Source organism: Erithacus rubecula, assembly GCF_903797595.1.
Source record: "Erithacus rubecula genome assembly, contig: scaffold_956_arrow_ctg1, whole genome shotgun sequence".
Classification (NCBI taxonomy): Eukaryota; Metazoa; Chordata; class Aves; order Passeriformes; family Muscicapidae; genus Erithacus; species Erithacus rubecula.
In genome coordinates, this window is record NW_027635376.1 from 11,988 (window position 1) to 29,283 (window position 17,296).

Here is a 17,296-nt window from a genome sequence, read left to right on the forward strand (position 1 = left end):
CTGCACATCCCCTGGAAGGGCCTGGACGCAGCTCTGAATCCTCCCGTGAGGCAGCAGCAGCAGCAGCAGCGAGGTTCTGGCCTGAGGGAGCTGTGCAGCAGTGAGGGAAGAAGAAAGGAAGCAAAGGGAAGGCTGGGTCACTATTGGGCTTTGTGTGTGTTTCCCTTGGCAGCAACTGTCCCTCTGTTAGGAAAAACAAAAGCTCCAATCCTTCAAAGAAGGCGTACAAAGGAAAAAATCCACACATGTTCTGGGCTTTGCAACAACCAATTCCTTGCTTGCTGAGTTCCCCCCATTTGTTCATCCATCTGGGAAAACTGTCCTGCTGCCATTCCTTGGCAGGAAGCAACTGTCAGAAACCCAACTGCCAGGTCTTATCTCCCCCGCTCCAAAGGGACACAAAAACTTTAGAATCACAGCCTTTCCTATCTCCCCATCAGCTTTTGGATTCGGCTGCTTGGGTTCCTCATCACAAAAGGCCACAGCAAGTGGATTCACCCAGGGAGAGCCCAGATCTTCAGGCACAAACACTGAAATCAAACTGTGAGATTATTTTAAAAAGCACCTTGTGAGTGAGGCCGAATTCTGCAGCTGGAGCTGTCCTGTGGACACCCAGAGCTCAATTGAACAGTACAGCTTGATTTTCAGAGCAGACAGTCTTAAACAGCTGCTGCATCCTATCCCCAACCTTGTTTGGATTCACTCAAAGAAAGAGGGGAGTTCAGCCAACACTGACCACTTCTCAAGAAATAGTTTTTACTTCGCCCTTCTACCTTTACAGAGAGGCTGTCTGGAAAATGCCCAGAACGTCCTCCAAATCTGCAGCAAGAACAATAATAACAGACTGAGAATCAGTTTTCATGGTCCCTGTTCCTAGGATACTTGGCACTTTCTACCTGATTCTCACTTCATATCTAACCATGATAGGGCACTGCAGGAAGATACTTCAAAGGGTCACTAAACAGGATCTGTTTGGAAAGCAAGGGTAGAAACTCTTTCCATACCTGATGGGTCATTGGCTGGGCTCGGCTGCTCTGAAGATTTGCAGCTGCTGCCCTCTCGAAGGGCCCTGCAGGCAGCTTCAGGGTCGATGCGCACCAGCGGAATGGTGAGCTTGCGCAGATTAATTTGCGGATGAGCTCCCTTGATGGTTCCACTGGTGAAGCCCCAGAAAGTCCAGAGGAGGCACAGACTTTCTTGGCAGCTGGTGGGGAAGCCTCAGACTCCTGAGCACCTGCACGTCCCCTGGAAGGGCCTGGACGCAGCTCTGAATCCTCCTGTGAGGCAGCAGCAGCAGCAGCAGCGAGGTTCTGGCCTGAGGGAGCTGTGCAGCAGTGAGGGAAGAAGAAAGGAAGCAAAGGGAAGGCTGGGTCACTATTGGGCTTTGCATGGCCTTTGGCAGCAACTGCACTTCTGCCAGGGAAGATAAAGCTCCCATTCTCCCAAGCAGAGTGAGAAAGAAATAATGGAAGAAAAAAACACATTCTAGGGCTATTCCACACCCAGTTCCCTGCCTGCTTAACTCTCCGCTGTTGGTTCAACTGTCTTGGGAAACTGTCCTGCTGCCATTCCTTGGCAGGAAGCAACTGTCAGAAACCCAACTGCCAGGTCTTATCTCCTCCGCTCCAAAGGGAATAAAAACTTTAGAATCACAGCCTTTCCTATCTCCCCATCAGCTTTTGGATTCAGCTGCTTAGGTTTCTCATCACAAATGGCCACAGGAAGTGGATTCACCCAGGGAGAGCCCAGATCTTCAGGCACAAATGCTGAAATCAAACTGTGAGTTTATTCAAAAAAGCAACCTTGTGAGTGAGGCCGAATTCTGCAGCTGGAGCTGTTCTGGGAACCCAGCTGAGATTTCAATGGCACAGCTTGATTTTCAGGGCAGACAGTCTTAAACAGCTGCTGCATCCTATCCCCATCCTTGTTTGGATTCACTCAAAGAAAGAGGGGAGTTCAGCCAACACTGACCACTTGTCAGGCAATAATTTTCACTTCACCCTTCTACCTTTAAAGACAGCCTGTCTGGAAAATGCCCAGAACATCCTCCAAATCTGCAGCAAGAACAACAATAACAGACAGAGAATCAGTTTTCATGGTCCCTGTTCCTAGGATACTTGGCACTTTCTACCTGATTCTCACTTCATATCTAACCATGACAGGGCACTGCAGGAAGATACTTCAAAGGGTCACTAAACAGGATCTGTTTGGAAAGCAAGGGTAGAAACTCTTTCCATACCTGATGGGTCATTGGCTGGGCTCGGCTGCTCTGAAGATTTGCAGCTGCTGCCCTCTCGAAGGGCCCTGCAGGCAGCTTCAGGGTCGATGCGCACCAGCGGAATGGTGAGCTTGCGCAGATTAAATTTGCGGATGAGCTCCCTTGATGGTTCCACTGGTGAAGCCCCAGAAAGTCCAGAGGAGGCACAGACTTTCTTGGCAGCTGGTGGGGAAGCCTCAGACTCCTGAGCACCTGCACATCCCCTGGAAGGGCCTGGACGCAGCTCTGAATCCTCCCGTGAGGCAGCAGCAGCAGCAGCAGCGAGGTTGTGGCCTGAGGGAGCTGTGCAGCAGTGAGGGAAGAAGAAAGGAAGCAAAGGGAAGGCTGGGTCACTATTGGGCTTTGTGTGTGTTTCCCTTGGCAGCAACTGTCCCTCTGTTAGGAAAAACAAAAGCTCCAATCCTTCAAAGAAGGCGTACAAAGGAAAAAATCCACACATGTTCTGGGCTTTGCAACAACCAATTCCTTGCTTGCTGAGTTCCCCCCATTTGTTCATCCATCTGGGAAAACTGTCCTGCTGCCATTCCTTGGCAGGAAGCAACTGTCAGAAACCCAACTGCCAGGTCTTATCTCCCCCGCTCCAAAGGGACACAAAAACTTTAGAATCACAGCCTTTCCTATCTCCCCATCAGCTTTTGGATTCGGCTGCTTGGGTTCCTCATCACAAAAGGCCACAGCAAGTGGATTCACCCAGGGAGAGCCCAGATCTTCAGGCACAAACACTGAAATCAAACTGTGAGATTATTTTAAAAAGCACCTTGTGAGTGAGGCCGAATTCTGCAGCTGGAGCTGTCCTGTGGACAGCCCAGAGCTCAATTGTAACAGTACAGCTTGATTTTCAGAGCAGACAGTCTTAAACAGCTGCTGCATCCTATCCCCAACCTTGTTTGGCTTCACTCAAAGAAAGAGGGGAGTTCAGCCAACACTGACCACTTCTCAAGAAATAGTTTTTACTTCGCCCTTCTACCTTTACAGAGAGGCTGTCTGGAAAATGCCCAGAACGTCCTCCAAATCTGCAGCAAGAACAATAATAACAGACTGAGAATCAGTTTTCATGGTCCCTGTTCCTAGGATACTTGGCACTTTCTACCTGATTCTCACTTCATATCTAACCATGACAGGGCACTGCAGGAAGATACTTCAAAGGGTCACTAAACAGGATCTGTTTGGAAAGCAAGGGTAGAAACTCTTTCCATACCTGATGGGTCATTGGCTGGGCTCGGCTGCTCTGAAGATTTGCAGCTGCTGCCCTCTCGAAGGGCCCTGCAGGCAGCTTCAGGGTCGATGCGCACCAGCGGAATGGTGAGCTTGCGCAGATTAAATTTGCGGATGAGCTCCCTTGATGGTTCCACTGGTGAAGCCCCAAAAAGTCCAGAGGAGGCACAGACTTTCTTGGCAGCTGGTGGGGAAGCCTCAGACTCCTGAGCACCTGCACATCCCCTGGAAGGGGCTGGATGCAGCTCTGAATCCTTCCGTGAGGCAGCAGCAGCAGCAGCAGTGAGGTTGTGGCCTGAGGGAGCTGTGCAGCAGTGAGGGAAGAAGAAAGGAAGCAAAGGGAAGGCTGGGTCACTATTGGCTTTGCAAGGCCTTCGGCAGCAACCTTATTTCGGCCAGGGAAGATAAAATCTCCCATCCTCCCAAGCAGAGAGAGAAAGAAGTAATGAAAGAAAAAAAAAACATTTTCTGGGGCCATTCAACACAGTTCCTTGCCTGCTTCACTCTCCCCTGTTGGTTCAACTGTCTTGGGAAACTGTCCTGCTGCCATTCCTTGGCAGGAAGCAACTGCCAGAAACCCAACTGCCAGGTCTCTTCCCTTCTATTCCAAAGGACCAGGAGGCTCCCTCCCGCTGGGTCTGACCACGACCGAGCCCTCGGCTCACACGCACTCACGGAGAGCTCCCCAAGCATCCCAGGGCCGGGCACGGAGCAGCACCAGCCACGGCGCCGCTCCTGCCCCTGTGCCGGCCCCTGCCCACGGCCACAGCCCACGGCACCCTTGGCGCCCGCAGCTCGCAGCCCGTCTCACCGGCTCTGGGGGGCTGCCCGGCACAGCAGGCGGGCAGCGGCCGCTCCGTGTGCGGCTGCTGGAAGCGGCCGGGCTGCCGGCTGCGCACCTCCAGCCCCGCCGCCAGCCGCTGCCTGTTGGCCCTGGTCAGGCGCTGGATGCGGAGCAGCAGCTCGGGGCGGTCGCGTACGAAGTTGGCATTCGTGTAGTGGAGCCAGCCGCCGGCATCGCCCGGCACCTTGTGGAAGCCGTAGAGGTTCAGCTGGCGCACGAAGCTGCCGAAGTGCGTGGCTTGGAAGGAGTCCGGGCCCGGCCCCGCCCCTTCGCCGCCCGCTCCGTGGGCGCCGCCCGGGCTGAGCAGCTCCCGCTCCAGCAGGGAGCGGTGGATGAGCAGCCCCTGGCCCCGGCTGTCCCAGCGCACGGAGCGGACGCGGGGGCTGCTCGCCAGGCGCCACAGCTTGGCGGGGAAGGCGCCGGCGTTGAGCGCGGCGGGCAGCGGCAGCTCCGCCATGGCGCCGATCGCCGAGTGCGGCCACAACGCCCGCGGCGCGCGGCCTGAGGGGGGCGCTGCGCTCGGCCCCGCTCGCGGCCCCGCGCGGGCCGGGCTCGGCGGCACGAGCGCGGCAGAGCCGGGGCTGCGGGCCCAGCGCGGGCGGGGCGGGGCCGGGGCTGGCCGGGAGCGCGGGGCCGCTGCAAACCCTGCCCTGCTCCCATTCCCGCAGCCATCCCTGCGCCTCGGCTCGCGGCGTCACCCCAAGCATCAAGGCCAGCGCGGGAACTTTCCGAAAGGGCTCGGAACTGAGGAATCCCGTGGGAAACTCTTCCTCTCTGTCCAGTGAAAGTGAAATCGCTCCGTGTTCTGCAGAGCTGAAGGGAGGAAAAAGATGTTCCATTGGGTAGCTTCAGTATTTTGATGGGGTTGCAAACAGAGTTCCCCGCTTGAAAGCAGATAAGGTCAAATGGGAGAAGAGGAAATGAAAAGAGAGAATTGAAGACATTCTTTTTTTCACTTTTCCTGCCAAATGTCTGGTTCTTTCTCGCTGTCTCTGCCTGTCTTCAGCAGATTTCACACATTTCTCTTTCTTTGGAGATAGAAGCAGCAACAGGAAGGGCAGCAATTTTGTCAGCATTTTCATCCAAGCTAAACTCCTGCCACCTTGAAGGATGTTATTTTACCCAAGGGATTAATGGCTTACAGTGATAGTGAACTCACACTGCTGTCTTCATCTGGAGGTTTTGCATTCTTCTTTCCTCAGTAAGACTTTTTTCTTTTTTTTTCCATATTCAGGGCAGAGTTACAATGTGAAATCCCTCCCAGAGCCAAGTCTTTTCAGTGGAAACCAGCAAAGGTGATCTTGCAATGCTCTGCTTAGTGTCACTTGTTCTTTTTATTTTAAATTGTCTCTTGAACTGGAAATAGTTTCCAGGGCAGGGAAAAAATAGACCTATTTCTTCCATCTCTTTTAATTCCTGCCCCTTTTTAATGTTTTTACTTGCTTTAACCATGAGGGCTCCTGTGAGTATATTTGGTGATATGGCAGAAGCTCACCCCTCAGTCAGAGTGGATATTTCCCTTGCATCCAGCTTGTCCTGAGTTCTGGCTGACGCTGCCTCCTCTTGCCTCCTTCCAGGTCCCTTTGTGAGCAGCCCAGCCCTGTCCCTTCACTCACTGCCCTGTGGGTGACGTGCTGACACAAGGATTGTTGGTCTCATCACATTCTGGAGCAGTCTTTTAGAGTGAGTGTTTCCAAGATGCCCTGTCACCTTTTCCTCTGTGTGCTGGCTTTGTCAGGAAAACCAAAACCCACTACCTAGAAAATCTCTTCCCACTTCATCTTAAACAGCTTAAAACAGAACCTGAAACAGAAATGCTGTGCATCAGTGGGATGGTGTTTGTCTTTCTTTAAAGACAGTGTGAGAAACCTCACCAAAATTATCCCAGACACTCAATTACAACAAAATTTGTAATGAATAGGCCAAAAGGAGAAGACAAGAGTTCAGAAAAGAAGGGACATCTTTCTCCATGTTTCTTCGCCCTTATTTGCCTCATGTCTGTCTATTGCTGCTTCATCAAGAAAAGCCTTTTTTAAGGGCTCCTTTGTAATCTCTGTGAGTCATGAGACACACAGGAATACAGGCCCTGTGGCCTACAGGAGATGAGGAAGCAGCTGGTTGAAATGTGGATTGTCCATGGGAATGTTTAGTCAAAGCTGTGGTACAGTTATGGTTACATTGACTTTTCCACAGTACTCTGGGGCTAAGAATGAGAAATTACTATTGGCTGTGTTTTAAGGAAGCTGAAACTTAAGAAGAAATGTGCTTATCTTGTGTCTGGCAGCATGACTCTTCCCTAACTTTCTATGGTACTGGTAAAATTTAATGTCATTTACAAACACCACAAGGTAAATAATGGATATTGCATTTCAGCCTATGGGCCAACAGTTGGTTTAAAAATGAACAACAGAAAAGGGTTTTAATCTAATTTTTATGAAGGAAGATCCTAAAAATTTTGGTATATGGTTTTAGATTAAGATTTTTTTCTAAGAATGACTTCTTTCCAGTTTAAAAGGAATTTGTAAAGACCAGAATTCAATGCACAGACCTGATCACTTGAAGCTCTATTGTTTTGTACCTTTCTTTTTTTTCCTACATGGCATTGTAACTTTTGAATCACAATTGTTACCACTTTGAAAATGCAATTCTAGTGTTTTTCCTGCTGGTAAATACTTAGCAGTTATAAGTGAAAGAACATAGAGGTTTGAAAGTGAAATACGCTTTATGTGAATATATTTTTTTCACTAGTATCCTGGTATTACATGCAACAAGGACAACATTAAACCACTTAATACTCCCTTATTTTTGAGAAGCATTTTGAAATTATTCATCTTTTCAGTATATCTGTGATACATTGGTGTGTGTTTCAGCTGAAACTCCCCTGTGTGCCCTGCTGCTAGCAGGTAAGATCTCCTTGCAGTGTAGGAAGACACAATTTTCCCTTTCTGATTTGCACACAGCTGTGCCACTGCCTTGACCTTTTCATCTCTGCTGCTTAGACAGTTTTTCCTCCAACACCTGTGCCAGCAGTATTCCTTAAGGTGATGTAGGTGTGGTGGGCATGCAGGACCCAAACTGCTCCTGATCTTCTGGGAGCAAACTGTTGGTTCCTGAATGAATCCTGTGCTGTTCATTTCTATACTGTCCTTGTGGCAGAGGGTGTTCCTGCCAATGTTTTAGGTTACATGGTCTAAGCACAGCATCGTGACTAGTAAAAGCCAAAGAAACAAATGTGTCCTTTTCTGACCAATTTACCTGGGGTCTGTATCTGAGACTTCCATTGCTGATAAAAGTGAGAATTTTTGGTAGACAGATTCCTGGAAAGCAAGTAATGAGTCATTGAGTTTAGCATCTATTTCTTCAAATCCTTGGCTACAGAATGGGAAAGAGAATATTCATAATTTTATTTCTTCTCACAGATATGGTGTTTACCTAGTGTGGGAATACTTAGACTCCAAATTATATCTTACATAACTAGAACTATTTGCAAAGGAGATAGAATCAGACAAAGACAAAGTTACTGCAACACCGGGTACAGAGTATGGTGAATAAACCAGAGAGTACAATGGAATTGATAAAGGGGCCTGGTGTCTTAGGCCTTATGGAACAGAAACCATGGGAGAGACAGACATGGATAAATGCTCCCTGGGCAAGAAGTGACCAAGAAATGTATTGTGAAACTTTGTGATAAGATAATGTTGCCAGGCAATGGGATGTCATGAAGAATGGGTTAACCGATGGGACATAGTTACCAAAATTAGAACCCTATGTGAGTGCCATGAAAGTTAAACCCTCTATAAACACCTTGTATACTCAACAAAATTGGCTTCTGATCACAACTCAGAATGTTCCCTGTCTCTCCAGTTGCTCATAAGACAGTAGCCATAGATTCCAGTCTAGTGAATTCAAAACAGCTGAAACCAGCACTTAGGGGGCCACTTTAGTCTCTGGGCTTTGGAGTGTAAGAGGAGAGAACATAAAGTCTGTTATACAACAAACAAAACTGCAAAGCAAAAAGTCATGTTAATTGCCCTGAAAATGCACCTCAGTTTTGGAATGAACTTGGTGTGAAATGGTTCTTTGTTGAACTTCACAAGCAACGTCTGCCTCTTTCTCTGCTTCCTCCTTTTGGTTTGTTTTGTCTGCAAACAGCACTTCAGGCTGTTCTAGTGCTGCTCTTCCCTGACTAAAATGTCTCTGCACATTCCCCAGTCTCAGCTGAATATCTTTATGAACTGTTTAGTGTGGTGACTGCCCCAGTGTTGTTAGAGCTGAAGCTGTGATGCCTTGCTTTGAGTCACCCTGTGTGCTGGACATGCTGCTCAGGTCTGCCAGGATTGTGATCCTCCCTCAAGTGAGCTGAGCTTGTGGAAGCATGTCAGGGACATTGAAGAGCCCAGGTAGCTCAGGTGGAAGAAATTCTCATCATCTGTGCCCATTCAGGCTGCCTGTGCCTCTGCCAGAGGGAAGTGGCATTTGTTGCCTGAGTAGCTCTAGGTGGACTAAAGGTCATGGTGAAATATTGTAGTGAGGGCTGTGGCAAAGGAAAAAAACTTGGATTTTTCAGGAGAGTTTTCAAAAAAAATCACATCTTGTTCTTGCTGCTGTCACAGGTTGTTTAGTCATTGCCTAAGGTAGCTCAGAAATGATTGTGGAATGCTTCTCTTGGACTTGATAAGGTATGGACTATTCCTCATCCAGATGTGTGGCTGTGGGCCTGTGTGATTATCAATGACACACAAACTGAGAGAGGCAGACAAATTCTGCATGGCTCTTGGAGTTTAGGTGCCCTCCTGCATCTTCTGCTTGCTGGAAAAACTTCTTGCCAAGCAGTGGAAGATACATCTCCCTCTTCTTATCCAGGAATATCGGCCTGACCATCTGTATCTTGCAGCTCATGTCAAAGGAAGTACTGGGGACCTGGACATTTCACAGACTCAAAACCTTGTCTCATGTATTTGCTGTGTCCTTCAGTGAAGAATGTCTTCTTATCAGAGGAACTTGAAGACATTCTAGACCTAAGGCAAAGCAAAAGAGAACCAAAAAATTCAAGCATCTCTTGTCAGTGTTTAGGAAAAAGAAAATGCAAATATTTGCAAAAGGCTCAAATGAAGAAAGGAAGAAACAAAGCGCGGTTTAGTCGTTTAAAGCTAAAGGAATGGAAGTCTGCCTCCTTATGCATCCAGCTGCTTTCCAGGTGTGCACCTGCCAGGGATTTAACCTTTCTGTGTACTGGAGGTCTCAGGCTAAGACTATAAGCAGGCAAACCAGACCAAACAAAACTAGCCAACCAACCAACCAAAACAACTCCACAAACTTCCCCAACCCCATTGAAACTAGACAAACAAACAAACAAACAGCAAAAAACCCCAAACACCAACCCACCCAGCAAACCAAATCAAAAGTAGGTGGAGAATCTTGTTTCCATGATCTCCTTCCTTTGACACAAGACAGTTAAGACATCTTGACCACAGGATGAAAATTTGAGGAATGGGATGTTCACCAAATGAACACTAGAGACCCTCAATGGAATTACTCACAATGGCCCTAATTTTGAAGAAAATCAGTATATCAAATACTTTGTGGGAATGTTTAGCCAGTGAGTTTGAGCAAAGTAATAAATATGTCTTAATTCTATGGATACAAACACGTGGGTGTGCATGTGTTAGGAAAATGATTCCCCACACAGTCAGCATTGAAATAAAGTAATGCCTCTTTTCCTACACTGAACTGGCAGTGGGGAACAGGCCGTGCTTGGTAACTTTCATTTTAGTCATTTCTATTGAAGAATAAAGAAAGGTGAAAATGAAACCTTCTCCAGCTGTTTCCATCTGGTTTACCTTTTTGGGGGCCCAAAGCTCTGTGCCACAGGTGTCCCGGGTGTGTGCAGAGCAATGCAGCCCCACAAAGCCCCCGGTTTTCCCACAGGTTGTCACACCCTGTCCCAGGTGTGCCGGGCTGTGGCAGCAGAAGGACCCGCAGCGCAGCGGGCGCCGTGCCCTGCCCGGCCGGGGCTCAGTGCGCAGAGCAGCAGCAGCGCCAGCGCCTTTCCACCCGCTCCTGCCTCGGCTGCACCCGGGAGACAGAATTCTCTGGGAATCAGCACCGCCAGTCACGGTCCCAGCTTGGAGCAGCTCCTGCTGGCGGGCAAATCCTGCTGCCAGGTAGGAATAAAGGCAGAGGTAGAGACACACATACAGAAAAGCCCTGGGTCTGTCCAAATAAACACATATATGGGGGAATGTGCTAGGAATTATTACAGCTGTTATGACAATTTTGCCTTCTCTCCTGCCCTTTCCTCTCTTCACATTTCCTTTCCTTTTCCCTTTCAGATTTCCACCTGCTCCCATTCACGATTTTCACAGTTTTCCCATCATGTTTCACTCTCAAATTTTATTCCTTTCCCCCACCCTTTTGACAGGAAAATTAATCCACTAACACTAGAGGTTTATGTCCAAAAAGGAGACAGAAGAGTCCTCTGTGCTTTATTCCAATAAAGGGAGAATTCATGGGGCATTCCCCTGGGATCTCTCAAACTTTTGGAGGACACAACCTTCTTTTTATCTTATTTTCCTGGCTGCATTTGCCTTTCTCTTTCCCCACTGTCTGAGGTACTTAAGAGGTACAGACTTCCCAGAATGCCAGACACCTAAGATTCCCATCTTATGTATAATCCTCCCTTTTAATTTTTAATTCTTACAGAATTCATACTTTTTTCCCTATTGCTATTTTCATCTTTCAATATCCAGTTTAATTTATCAGCAAACCTCCAGTTTGTTTGTAAAGGCAAATATCTTTTTCCATTCCTCAGTCAGTGGAACCCATCCTATTGTTTCTTTTCTTTCTTAATGCTAGTCTTATCTACCAGCAGATCCACAGCTTGTTAGTAAAGACAAATCCTCTCACTTTTCAGGTCACTTTCCTCACATTTTTCATCTCACATTTCCGCATCATCCCACTCATTTCCTGTTGTTTTTCTTCCCTCATGTTTCTCACAATTTTTCTCTCACATTTTTCACATTTTTCTCTTCACATTTATCATTCTTTCCTCTCTGCTCCTTACAGATTCTCTCTCACATTTTGTGCCCTTTTCTCACTCATGTTTTCTGCCTTGTTCTGTCCTCAGCTTTCTCACTCTTTCCCCCTCAGGATTCTCACAATGTTCCCCTCACATTTTCTGCCTCTTTCTCTTTGCCAGTAAGGTTTCTCATTCTCTTCCCCTCACATTTCCCTCCATTTTTCCCCCATGTTTGTCATCCTTTTCCACTCACGTCTCTCAGAATTTTCCCATCCTATTTCCTGCCCTTTTCTCCTCTAATCTTCCTCTCCTATTTTCACTCACGTTTCTCACCATTTCCCCCTCAGTTTTTCTCACTCTTTTCTGCTCAGGTTTCCTACTCTTTTCTTCCCTCATACTTCTCTCCTACTTCCACTCACATTTCTCACACTTGCCACCTCATGTTTTCTGCCTTTTCCCCCCCTCACATTTCTTCACCCACTGGTTCCTGTCAGTGACTTTTTCTCTTCCATACTTGATGGGCTTGTCTTCTTTTATTCCTGCAAACTCAAAATAGTAACTCAAAATAATGAATGCTAGAGCAGTGGTCCAAGAAGCCCCTGCCTGTGCTGCTGAACACAAAGTCTGTGCTCAGCTTGAAGAATCTCATTAAGAACAATATAAACCACAATGGATTTCTGCTGCACTTTTGGTTTTCAATTTTACAGTCTTCATAGTGTTCTAAATAAATAGACACGCTGAGAGATACACATTCCAGGTGAGTACTGTTATAAGTGGATATTTGGATATGTTCAATTTTGTCCAATTAATCAAACAACAAAATTAAATTTAGCAGCAATTTATTAATAATAGCAGCAATTGTATATAAATGAATACAATCAAAGTATATTAGTTACAGATATTTAAGTATATACAAAATCAGGCAGTGAGGCAGGGAGTAATTTAGTGGGATTGAGGTTTGGTTGGAATAAAGCAGAAGCAAAACTGACCGGGGGTACGGGCAGGGCCCTTCCTCTCACACCGTACCGAATCAGTCAAGCTAAAAATCTCACTTACATGCTGTTTACTAATACATACTAATACAGAATGTCCTAGAAAGCTCCTCCTAGTTTCTATTCCTAAAATCTGCGCCACTCTGTTGTGTTGCCATGCGTCACCAGTGGTCGGGGTCTCTCCTCCTTTCGGGGTCTTGTTTCCGATGAAGGCTCTGGGTCTTCCTCAGTGTTCGCTGTGTGACCTTGCAGGGAGCGCAAGCACATTATGCTTAGGATTATATAATTAAATATATGCTCCCACACCAGGCCTTATTCCAGTGTCCAATGCTTTGGAATCATCCCAATTTGGCCCAATTCAAGGTCGAAAGTTTTATTTCTAGATGCTGTTCTTAGACCTATATCCTTACTATCCTCACTCCCACCAAACATCTAGAGGATGAGTCCATCTGCTTTGTTTAACCATTTCCTTTATCCTTTTTGCTTTATAACGATTAAATACAATTTTTCTATTTATTATAAAGCAACAATTTTACTAATATTGTTACAATTTAATTAGCATGAATCACATATATAACAATCCCCCATTTTCTCTTTTTATTATATTGATTTGTGCTTTAAAAAGACCTGTATTTTGGTACTCCTTATATTCCTAATAACTTTAATTTTTATGTTTTCATTTATCAGCCTGTAAATCTAATTTTATGGCAATTTCTGCAATCTACACAAAGGTTTTTATTTGAAGTTGGCAAAATCAGTTGCCACAGTGCTGTTTTTAATTGTTTGCAGAGCTCATTTAGTTCCTTTAACTTTTTCCCTCTGATCTTTATCGCTTTTTATTTCTTTTGGGGTTTTTTCCATTTTTTTTTTTATTGAGCTCTTTTCCATTTTCATTTTTTTAAGATAACAGAAATTTTCATATCTGAGACAACAGTGATTGTTGTTAGGATAAGGAGCTCGACCCATAAATTTTAAATTCTTTTTTACTCAATACATTTGTCAATTTTTAACACAAATTCCTAAAAACCTGCGATCGTAACAGGCAGTACTAACATACGGATGTGCCACAAAAACTGATTTTATCTTGTATCTAACTCATATAAAGCAATTGCATTTGTCATAGGGATGGGGAATAGTTTGTTTCTCTCTTGGTGGCTCTTGTGCTGCTTGTCCCGGACTCCGTTCTGTGCAGTCTTGCGGCTTTGGCCAGTTGCCAGGGGTGAGCACAGTGAAAATCCTCAGAACTTTTAACTTTCTACCTTTGTCTCAAGGCCCCTTGGGTTGCAGCCAAGGGCCGAGATGTCAATCTTCTCAGTAGCAAAGTTTTTTATCCTGGGATTCGTTTGGCACCCTTGGCCTCATATGAGCCATTTTAAGTTTTTCTGTTCCAAAGATGCTACAGGATGCAGAAAAAATGATGTGCTTTGGTTATTAAAGGAAAAAGCAAGGAGAACTGCTTAACAATTACTTTGCTGTTTTTTTCTCTTTTCCCTTTCCTTTTCCATTTCCTTTTCCTTTGCCTTCTTCTATTTTATATATTTATTTTCTTCTTCCTTTCTTATTTTCTTGTTCTTTTTCCATTTTTCCTTCTTTTACTTTTTATTTTTCTTCGTGTTCTGTTCTATTTGTTATTTCTTCAACATTTTTTCTTCCTTTTTTCTTGTTCTTCTTCTGGATTTTCTTTTTCTTTTTCTTTTTTCCTGTTCTTATCCTTTTTTCTTTATTTTTTTATTTTACTTTTATTTTCCTTTTTGGTATTTTTCTTGCTATTTTTATTTTTCTCTTTAGTTTCTTTTTATTTTCTTGGGTTTTTTTTTCTTTTCCTGTTCTTTTATTTTTCAATTTTTTCTTTTTTTATTTTCTTTTTCTCCTTGTTCTTCTCCTTGATCGTTTTTCCCTTGTTTTTCTTTCTTTCTTTTTCTATTTTTTTCTTTCTCTTTTATAATTTTTGTTCTTATTTTCTGTTTCATTTTTCTTTTTCTTCTTATTCTTATTTGTTCTATTTGTGTCTCTTTTTCTTCAACTTTTTTCTTCCTTTTTTCTTACTGTTTTACTCTTTCTTTTTGCTTTTTCTCCTTTTTTGTTCTTTTTTACTTTTTTGTTCTTTTTAATTTTTTTCTTCTTTCTTTCTTTTTCTATTTTCCGTTTCTCTTTTTGTTTTTTCTTTTTCTGCCTCTTTTTCCTTTTTTCTTTTTTTGTTTTCATTTTTTTCTTTCTTATCTTTTTGTATTTCTTTTTCCTTTTTCCTTTGACTTTTCCTGCCTCTTTTAATTTTTCGTTTTCTTTTTTCTTGTTATTTTTTCCTGTTTTCTCTATTTTTTCTTCCTAATTTTCTTTTCTCTATTTTTCTTTAAATTTTTTTATTTTATTTTCTATTTTTCTTTTTTCTCTTCTCTGACAATTTTTTTTCTTTTTTTTTTTTCTTTTATGTTTCTTTTATTTTTTATTTCTTTTCTTTTCTGTTCTTTTTTTTCTCTTTTTCTTTTCTGGTCTTTTTCTTTTTTCTTTTCTTTTTATTATATTTTCTTTTTCTTTTGGTTTTTTTTATCTTTCTTTTTCATTCCTTTTTCTTATTATTTTTCTTTGCCTTTTTTTTTTCTGTTCTTTTTCTTTTTCTTTCCTTTTATATTTTCTTTGTTCTTTTTATTTCTTTGTGTTTGTGTTCTACCTTTTATTTTTTTCTTTTTAATTTCATTTTTTTTTCTTTTCCTTTAATTTTTATTTTTTCCTTTTCTTGTCCGTTTCCTTTTCTTTTTCTGTTGCATCTTTTTTTCTTCTTTTTATTTTCATTTTTTCATTTTATTTTCTTGTTCTCTTCCTTTTTCATCTTCTCTTTCTGTTTATATTTGTTATTCTTTCTCCTTTTGCCTTTCTCATTCTCCATTTTCTATAGTATTTCTCTTTTTCTTGATTCTTAATTTTTTTTTGTTTCCCTTTTTCTTTTTCTACTTTTTCTTTTTTCCTTTTCTCTTATTCTATTCTTATTTTCTTTTCTCTTTCTCTTTCTTTTTCTATTTTTATTTTATTTTTCTTTTTCTCATTTTTGTTCTTCCTTTTACTTTTAAAATTTTTTCTTTTCTTTTTTTTTTTTTTTTTTTTTTTTTTTGTCTGATTCTATCTCCTTTGCAAATAGTTCAAGTTATGAAAGATAAAATTTGGAGTCCAAGTCTTTCCACAGTAGGTGAAAACCATATATATGAGGAGAAAGAAAATGATGAACATTCTCTTTCCCATTCTGTAGCCAAGGATTTGAAGAAATAGATGCTAAACTCCATGACTCATTACTTGCTTTCCGGGAATCTGTCTGCCAAGAATTCTCACTTTTATCAGCAATGGAAGTCTCACATACAGACCCCAGGTAAATTGGACAGAAAATGACACATTTGTTTCTTTGGCTTTTACTAGTCACGATGCTGGGCTTAGACCATGTAACCTAAAACACTGGCAGGAACACCCTCTGCCACAAGGACAGTGTAGAAATAAACAGGACAGGATTCATTCAGGGACCAACAGTTAGCTCCCAGAAGATCAGGAGCAGTTTGGGTCCTGCATGCTCACCACACCCTCATCACCTTAAGGAATACTGCTGGCACAGGTGTTGGAGGAAAAACTGTCTAAGCAGCACAGATGAAAAGGTCAAGGCAGTGGCACAGCTGTGTGCAAATCAGAAAGGGAAAATTGTGTCTTCCTACACTGCAAGGAGATCTTACCTGCTAGCAGCAGGGCACACAGGAGAGTTTCACCTGAAACACACATCAATGTATCACAGATATACTGAAAAGATGAATACTTTCAAAATGCCTATCAAAAATAAAGGAGTATAGACTGGTTCAATATTGCCCTTGTAGCCTGTAATACCAGGAGACTAGTTAAAAAATATATCACATAAAGCATATTTCACTTTCAAACTGTCTGTTCTTTCACTTATAACTGCTAAGTATTCACCAGCAGAAAAACACGGAATTGCATTTTCAAAGTGGTAACAATTGTGATTCAAAATTTACAATGCCATGTAGGGAAAAAGAAAGATATGAAACAAAATACTTCAAGTGATCAGGCCTGTACATTGAGTTCTTGGTCTTTACAAATTCCTTTTAAACTGGAAAGAAGTCATTCTTAGAAAAAAATTAATCTAAAACAATATACCAATTTAAGGATCTTCCTTCTAAAAATAATTAAAACCCTTTTCTGTTGTTCATTTTTAAACCAACTGTTGGTCCCATAGACTGAAATGAATATCCATTATTTACCTTGTGGTGTTTTAAATGATTAAATTTACAGTACCATAGAAAGTTGGGGAAGAGTCATGATACAGAGAAAGATGTTTCTTTTTAAGTTTCAGTTCCTTAAAAACAGCCAATAATAATTTCTCATTCTTAGCCCCAGAGTACTGTGGAAAAGTCAATGTAACCATAACTGTACCACAGCTTTGACTAAACATTCCAATGGACAATCCACATTTCAACCAGCTGCTTCCTCATCTCCAGTAGGCCACAGGGCCAGTATTCCTGTGTGTCTCATGACTCACATAGATTACAAAGGAGCCCTTAAAAAAAGGCTTTTCTTGATGAAGCAGCAATTAGACACACATGAGGCAAATAAGGGTCCGAAACATGGAGAAAGATGTCCCTTCATTTTCTGAACTCCTGTCTTCTCCTTTTGGCCTATTCATTACAAATTTTGTTGTAATTCAGTGTCTAGGATAATTTCGGTGAGGTTTCTCACACTGTCTTAAAGAAAGACAAACACCATCCCACTGAGGCAGAGCATTCTAGTTTAGGTTCTGTTTTAAGCTGTTAAGATGAAATGGGAAGAGATTTTCTAAGTAGGTGGATTTTGGTTTTCCTGAGAAAGCCAGCAACAGAGGAAAAGGTGACAGGGCATCTTGGAAACACTCACTCCAAAAGACTGCTCCAGAATGAGATGAGACCAACAATCCTTGTGCCAGC

General features: G+C 43.2%; 1 long non-coding RNA gene across 1 annotated transcript; it reads left to right on the forward strand.

Annotated features, from left to right (window-relative positions):
• Positions 1–5,912: 5,912 nt before the first annotated feature.
• LOC306816874 lies at positions 5,913–9,501 on the forward strand. Its single transcript, XR_013777804.1, has 2 exons — positions 5,913–6,020; positions 9,201–9,501. It is a non-coding gene; the product is annotated as an uncharacterized lncRNA (long non-coding RNA).
• The last annotated feature ends 7,795 nt before the right edge of the window (positions 9,502–17,296 follow it).